Here is an 8,062-nt window from a genome sequence, read left to right on the forward strand (position 1 = left end):
GCCCGCCAACTCAGAGGGTGTCAGTTTTCCGGCTGATGAGCCGAGGAGGTCGCCCTGGTAACCTGAGGGTTTGCACCACCAAAAGAGTTGGCCCGTGCACGAGGGGGTACGGTTGGGCCCCGGCACTCCCGTGCGATGTGGCCTGGCTGTTGACACCTTCGACAAATTAAAGGACCATTTCGAAAGAAATTCCCTGGTGGTCGTGGGGCCTGCAGAGCAGCCACAGTCTGCGTGAGCTGGTCAAGTTGGGCCTGTTGACGCTTCAAAAGTTCCATTAAATCACTCATCTCTGACCTGGGAGGGGCAACGGGATGACGTGGGTGGGAGTCGCTTTGCACCCCATACTGGAGACCGTAAGCTGATGGTAACGAATGGCTTCGCCCCCTAAACCCACTTGATTGGCCCTCCCTTTCCCATCTGATAGCCTCAGCGCGTACGTCCAACAAGGAAGCGGTCGGCTTGCTACGGACGTACTGTTTAAGCGTTCGACGGAGAGAACTGTCAAGAACATGCTCTACAAATTGGTCACGCAAAAGATCCCCAGCATTAGGAATCCCGTCGGGTGCGCACCACTCAACCTGCTCCATCAAAGCCAGCAGGCCCAAGGAATACTCCTGCAGAGTCTCCCCCTCCTGTTGTCTCCTAGAGAAGAAGGCCTGCTGCAACGTTACATAAGATTGTGCACAGCCATACAGTTCCCTCAGAATAGCAAAAATCTTAGCTGGATCTCCTCGCTCTGTGCTGGGCCTAAACCGGATCTCCTCTCGGGCTTCCCCATCTAAATGATCAAAAATGAACAGGGCTTTGTCGGCGGCGGAAAGGTGGCGAACCCGCATGCATGCCTCGATCTCCTCCGTCCACTCAGCTATCCCTAAACCTGTCTTCCCATTAAACAAAGGACATTTACGGTCCCTGGGAACCACAACCAACCGCTCCGTGACAGTAGCAGCACTAGATGGGGCATAGCTAGCTGAACCGGAGGGACCTGCAACAGCTCCACCGGGCACGTCCCGGGAAGCAGCGCGCTCCCGCTGTAGCTGCTCATTGTCTGCCTCTAGCTGTGACACTAAATCCCTAAGTCGCTGTACCTCATCCGCCATGATGGCTGTGAAATAACACCAATACTCACAATACCGAAGTCTGGTTCCTGGGATGGATGCTGCTGTTTTGACTCTGTAACTAGAAACAATAATATCAATGAAAAAGAAAAAGAAATCAATCTCAATAGCAAAAAAAACAAACACAACAAAAAAAAAACACGTCCCTGCCCCTTTAAATGTGGCGATCCTGCCGACAACGCCAAGATGTGGCGAGGTGGAGTGGTGAGTAATGATGAGTGGTTGCCAACAACGCCACCTGGGGAGTTTCGCCCCAGGAAATAGTTACTGTATTTTTATAAAAATGAAAAAGGTCACGCAGGCTCGAATCACCACAGGGGAGAGTTCAGGTATCAAAAGGAATAATAATTTATTGTCACAATATTGTTTCTATAAAACTTCAATAGTTGCCAAAATATTTCACATTCACAAAAGACTGGGCCAAAGAAAGGGGAATGGACAGGGCTGGGCCAGCCACGGCGACCCTAAACCAAACCAAGGGGAAGGAGAAAAACCAAGAAAATAATATCACCCGTGACACTGCACACACGCAATGGAGAAGTGAAGAAGCCACCACCAGGGATTGGGCCGCCGCGCTGGACTACAGCACCTGTCCACAGGGAGAGAGGGAAAAATTAAGATGGCCGCAGTCTAGCTGACCTCCTCACACACACCAAAAACAATTAAATATTATTTATAATACCAAACCAAATTAAACATAATTAAATCTTCTTAAAATATTCAAATACAAATTAGAAGAAAACAATTAAACAATTATCAAACCCGCCCCCCCACAAAAGAAAGAGGAAAACAAGAAATAAATGTTTAAATGTCTCCGAGGTCGCTATCGTCGGCAACAACAATCATTTAATCAAAACCATGTAATCGAGCCAAACAAAACAGCAGCAAACATCGTGGTGGCCGATGACCGGAACACACCAGGACGCAGGATAGTGTGCAGAACTAGGAGAGTGGGGGCCGCTGGTTACAGCGCCCCGCTGTAAAGCAAGAGAGAGACAGTGTCACAACTAGCGCAATGATGTAAAACTGCAACAGACAATTAGAGCAGCCTACCTCTGAGCTCTACTGCACCCAACACGCGCCCACCAGAACCGCCCGCTCCCTCCGGCTCACCGCCGCTCCGAGCACTGCAACGGAGCGGGAGGATGAAGCCCCAGGGCCAATAAAAGTAAAACACCAAACAATAACTAACACGGCATGCTTACCTTAGTGATATGACGGGGAGACTCGGGCATGCACGCCAGCCCGCTCACCGAACGCGCCGCACGGCAGAGGCAGAGAGGGAGAACAGCGACCAAACACACCTGTCCCAATCACACACACAGCGTCGCTCCACCAGCTCGCCGTTGCTCCAACACTGCAACGGAGCGAAAGGATGAGGCCTCAGGCCCAATAACAGCAAACACAAACCAGCAAATACGCAGAATTCCTACCTTAATGATACGACGGGAAGACACAAACAAGCACGCCGGCCAGCTCACCGGACGCACCGCACGCACCGCACGCACCGCACAGCAGGAGCAGAGAGGGACAATGTCGACCAACACAGCTGTTTTAATCACCTAACAGTGCCGTCCCCCCATTAACCTGCGCCAGGCTGACAACAGCGCCATGCAGTGACCAGGAGGGAGATGACTCACCCGGTCACACTTTAAAAAGAAGCAATTTGGTTTGCAGTGGTGTTGCTTGGCAGACACCTTGTAGTGTAGCTTTGGCTATGCACTACTCTAGTGGTTTCTTACAGTAACTCAAGCTGGGAGTGACAGCAAGGTACAAAACTTCACAGGGCTGGCAGCACACTGTGGCTCTATCTTCAAGCTCTATTCTTAATCAGGTTGAAATGCATGGCAGTGACAACCGGTACAAGCTCTCTAGGTTACACAGGGCCGGCGGCACGCTGTGTCTTAAAGTTAAGGGTAAGGGGAGCACTTAGCTTAACAACCAATTTTGACAGAACAAAGTAGCATTGAATACGTGGAATTCAAATGCGGGACAGGAATTCTTAAAGTTCCTACAGAGAAGACTCAACTGGAAAGACTAGCAACAGTCACAAATTCTTGATGCAGCACAATGGGCTTAATTCTCATGGAGTTTTAGCAAAACTCAGGAATAAATCAAAATTCAGCACAATTCACTTTCTGCATGTAAAGTCAGATGTCTACTCGTGTAGCAGACTCTGTTTTATGTGAACTTTTGGTTAGTTCAGTTTTGGATTTCACTTTCAGTAATGTCCAAAATTTTGTTCAAAATTAATATTGTACAAATGTGAATAAATGCCAACAGTACACAGCCTCGGACAGGGCACCATTTATGTTGTGCTCTAGCACAACTAAAGAGAAAGTGTAATTATGTCTCGCACGGGGAAACCATTTAATGTTGTGCTCTAACACAACTTATAGGTAATTTATTAAGATTATTTAGATGCCTCACAACAGAAGCACCATTTATGTTGGGGTTATACCAACTATAAGTAAAGTTATTATTAAGAGGGTTATTGGCTATCAAATTAGTAAAATATCAATACCAAAATATTAATAATTACTATAAAAATTATTAATGGGATTTAATTTTATTAAATCCACCTCGGGGCACCAGACAGCCAATGTACCAAAGTCAGTCTCATAAGGGTGTGCTAACTATTAATATAGAACCTTGTTTAATGATTAAGTTAATAATTATTAACAAAATAACATTATCAATAGCTGCAAAGTTGAAGGATTTAGAAGTTCTACTGCATAGAGGTTGGCATACTCACTATTGTACAACATTAACAGACAAGTAAAGGTTCAAGGAAGTTTATTGGACACATCTAGAAAATGGAATAACAAAACATGAAACTAAGACAAGTTACATACACTATGTACATGTGTATGTGTGCGTGTATGTGTGTGTGTGTGTGTGTGTGTTGGTGAGAGTGTGACTAAGTGTGGGTGACCATGTGTCTGTGAGGTGTGAAGTGTGACCTCAGACAATGGAAAAGATGGAGGGTGGCCTTTTGTCCTGAGACTTCTAAGGCCAACCACATGTGATGTGGGGGAGGTGAACAAAGGTGTGTCCTTTGTTCAACGCTCAAGTTGCATGTTAAACATAGGTTAACTAAATATGAGACTATAGCTGACAACAACAAAGCAACAACAACAAAGCTCAAGTATTTGAACTGATTTCAATCAATACATACATTGGCATGGTTGAAGTACTGTATGCTTAGTCAAGGTGCAAGGTAATCCTAACTAGGCCCAGTTACGTTACCAAGTCACATGAAGGCGAGAAGATCCCGGTGCTGGTGGGGATCCTGCGGTTGCAGGGTTGCCGGTCCTGTTGCGGTTTGTCAAGTCCAGTGATTGTGTCTTTGTCCAGTGAACTACAGCCGCCCTAGCTGTGTAGTTTGAGTTCTGTTGAGGAGAGTCCTTGGTTGCTTGCTTTGTTTTGTGGCTCCGTAGCTCAACTAGCAGAGCTTGCGTCGTGCTAGCTGGTTCCTTTTCTTTAATCCATTGGTAGGCACTCGCGGCGCTACCAGTGGAGGCGTCTGCCTTGTGCAGGCAGGCCTCATGGAGATTGGAGAGCTGTAGCAGTAGCTCCAGGTGAGGAGCTGAGAGGAGCGGCAGCTCCTTCTGAAGAGCGGGCAAGAGAAGAGACGAAGAGAGAGAGAAGAAGCGAACTTCTCCTTTTTATATGGCCTGTGACCTCACAGGTCCTGGGGCCATATCTGACCAATGGGGGGTCAGTAGTGGAGGTTTCACACCTAGGTGTGAAAAGGTGAAGGACGCTGGGAGGCTGAGTTCAATGGTTTTCCTTTGTCTGGGAGACAAAGAAGCCATGCAGTCTTGTCCTCCATTTTGGACTGGGCTGAGTCCCAACACAAAATAAGTCATTGGTGTGTGCCCCATAATCAACCTCAAACTGTGAATAATTCTCATTGCTCTTTTTTGCAGTATGAAAAGTGGCTGAAGTGCAGTTTTGTATGTGTTTCCCCATGTCTCTGTACAGTACTCTAAACTAGAAAATTTCCTCTCTGGAAATTTTGAATGGGCCACGGGAGCTACTGCGGGTTGTGCCATCTCTGTCAACATGGGAATCAAACCCACGATCTTAAGGTCAAGACAGAGCTGATCAGACAGACACATGATCATCTTTCTATAAGCACTGATATGGAGGAGCTGTAACCACATTAGGTTACCTGTGTGTGTGTGTGTGTGTGTGTGTGTGTGTGTGTGTGTGTGTGTGTGTGTGTGTGTGTGTGTGTGTGTGTGTGTGTGTGTGTGTGTGTGTGTGTGACTGTAATCACATGAAGCTGGCTCTAGAGTCTGTGTGTGTGTGTGTGACTGACTTGTCACATAGTTAGTTAGTAGCTGCATCCTGTGTCAGTCTGATTTAGCTGTGTCTGTGTTTATAAAAATTTAAACGAGCGCCAGGTGGATTGTTTATGAAGTTAACGAGCCCTGGCCTGAGGATCAAAGAGGTTACCACGGCGATAGGGGCCCCCGCAGGCTGAGACAGACAGAAACGTGGAGAAAAACAGCCATTTTCTGCCTCTAAACCGGCCTCACAATTAGGCTTAGCATGACAAAACGGTAACTCCTATCAGAACAAAACACAGATCAACGTTGCTCTAAGGACTTACTGAAAATTTCGGTACGATTTGGTGTTTCTACAGTAAATATTTTGGCGACGCTGGTAGTTTTAAAACATCAGGCCGTTCTGCTCCTCTCAGAAAATATTTGTATTGGACTCAATGAGGAGCAGGGACAGACGTGGCCGCACTCAGAGGCTGATTCTGTAAGTTCTGTAAGTCTCTCTGATATTTTGAGCACATGACATGAGAGATAACAAGTTTGTCTTACAAATTCTGAAAAAATTATGTCTGTAGAGTGTAAATTGTGGCCGTGGTGGCAATTTATCCAGAAAAAATACAGAATGTTTCTTCACTCTCTCCCACTCTAACCGATGATGTCACGCACTCTGACACGAACATTCCATGCAATACACACCCATTATAAACTCATAATTTCTCCAAAAATGATCATGGTCACTGATCAGGGATTGATCAAAAACTATATGACCTATCAAAACGTGGAGTAATACGACAATACACAAGACTTGTGTCTACTGTTTAAAGTTTAAATGGAGTCTCTAGGTGAAAGTATGCCTGAGCAGTAGACTTTTGTTAAACTCCAATGATTGGTCTTTTTCGCTCTTTTTTTCCCGCCCGTCCCATTGACTTACATGCAAAAATTTTGCGCAGTAAATCGCGACTTACGTCGCGAATAATTCGTACACTGTTGAGGAAAGTAATAGCACACCGATCCCGATCAGGACGCACATTTTGATATATAATTTGTCCTGCAACTCTTCGAGTTGCAGGACTAGTAGCGAACCGAAAGTTGGCCGGAAGTGGAAAAATAACTAGAAAAAGCATTTCCAAGAATGGAAATGGTGTGACTGCTGATAGCAACTGAACGCTGTTGCAGAATTAGCAAATAGTGCAAGCAGTGATCACCATACAAATGTTTGACCAAGGTCGGAATTGAACCCACAACCTCATGGTCATTAGACTTCCACTCTGCCTCTAGGCCACGGTGCACACACAGTTGCAGAGACTGTTGTCTGTTAATGATCTGCACACTGTCAACATCAAGAAAGCTTGAGAGTCAAGCTTGAATGACTTAGAATGAAAATTTCTGTGAATTTCAGGCTGAGAGCAGCAGTTTCAACATGAAGCAAGTTATCAGAAGTCAACAGAGGACAACTGGGAAAATAATTCACTATAATTGTTGTTGAGGCAAGAATTGAACCAGCAACCTTCAGGTCTCTAGACCAGCAAGCTAACCACTAGGCTACAGACAGAGACAGTGTGTGAGGGGTAAAGAAAACCTTTGATAAGAGGATCACTGGCTTCTGCTTAAAAAAAAAAGTAAGGAATCGAACCCATGACCTCATGATCAATAAACCTTTACTCTGCCACTTCGCCACAGAGAGCACAGACATAAGCATGTTTCAGACAGAGTTGTGGAGAATTCTCAGCATTGGGCTGAATGAGAGCAGAGAGCTCCCTGGCTGCATTTAAAAAATATTGAAAATTATTATCTAAGTCTCTTTGCATTTTTGACCAGAATTTTAGCCAGAAGACAAGTGTGGCTACAAAACTGGAGAAAATAATTTGTCTAGAGTTTAATTTGCAGAAAAAGTTAAATATTTGAAAAAGTATAAATAGTTAAAAAGAGAAAAGTAACGCCGATAAAGTTCAAAAAAAGCTGCACGTTTTGATATATGAATTGTTGAAATAGCACAACACCTAACACACTAACCATATGGCCACAGAGAACCTGAGTTACAATGAGCTTTATACTATGAGGAATCAAAGACTGTCCAATGACAGCTGAATAATTGGAATCAAAAGTCAAGCAATGATGTGAAATGACTGAGGCAGGAATCGAACCCGTGACCATATGATCACTAAACCTTTACTCTGCCACTTGGCTACAGAGAGCACACTGCTTTCAAGACTGTTGTCATTCATTGTAATGTGATGATGTGCTGCAAACTGGTACGAGTAATCAAGGAGATAACAAACACCTGTAACCAATTGAAGGCGGGGGAGGAGAGCAGAATTCAACATAACATAACAAGAATTCTTCCCTTGGATTCGAACCAGTGACCTTAGGGTTGGCAGGCAGTTACCCTAACCCCTACACTACAGAGGAGTTGTGAAGAAGAGAGGTTGAGACTTTGATGAATGTGAGATTTTTCAATGTTGCTTAAAACAAAAATAAATTAATATAAATTAGCCACACCGAGTAAGAAGAGGACTTTTTTGTGACCTGTGACTATTTTTTGATGAATTAAAATGAATTAAAAAGCACTTAACAGCAAGTTACAAAGTTGAGCTCCTTCTCCTGCTGATGTGAAAAAAATGCATTGAGCTTAATGAGAGCAGAGAGCTCCCT

The 8,062-nt window shown here is 44.8% G+C and overlaps 1 long non-coding RNA gene across 1 annotated transcript; it reads right to left on the minus strand.

Moving 5' to 3' along the window:
• Window positions 1–1,954: 1,954 nt before the first annotated feature.
• On the minus strand, window positions 1,955–2,593 carry LOC146980859 (uncharacterized). The gene is made up of 3 exons (XR_015036632.1): window positions 2,324–2,593; window positions 2,172–2,245; window positions 1,955–2,095 (listed from the first exon to the last, which is right to left on the minus strand). It is a non-coding gene; the product is annotated as an uncharacterized LOC146980859 (long non-coding RNA).
• Window positions 2,594–8,062: the final 5,469 nt, after the last annotated feature.

Source organism: Trachurus japonicus, chromosome 9, assembly GCF_045865225.1.
Source record: "Trachurus japonicus isolate A0001 chromosome 9, Traja_1.0".
NCBI classification, from domain to species: Eukaryota; Metazoa; Chordata; class Actinopteri; order Carangiformes; family Carangidae; genus Trachurus; species Trachurus japonicus.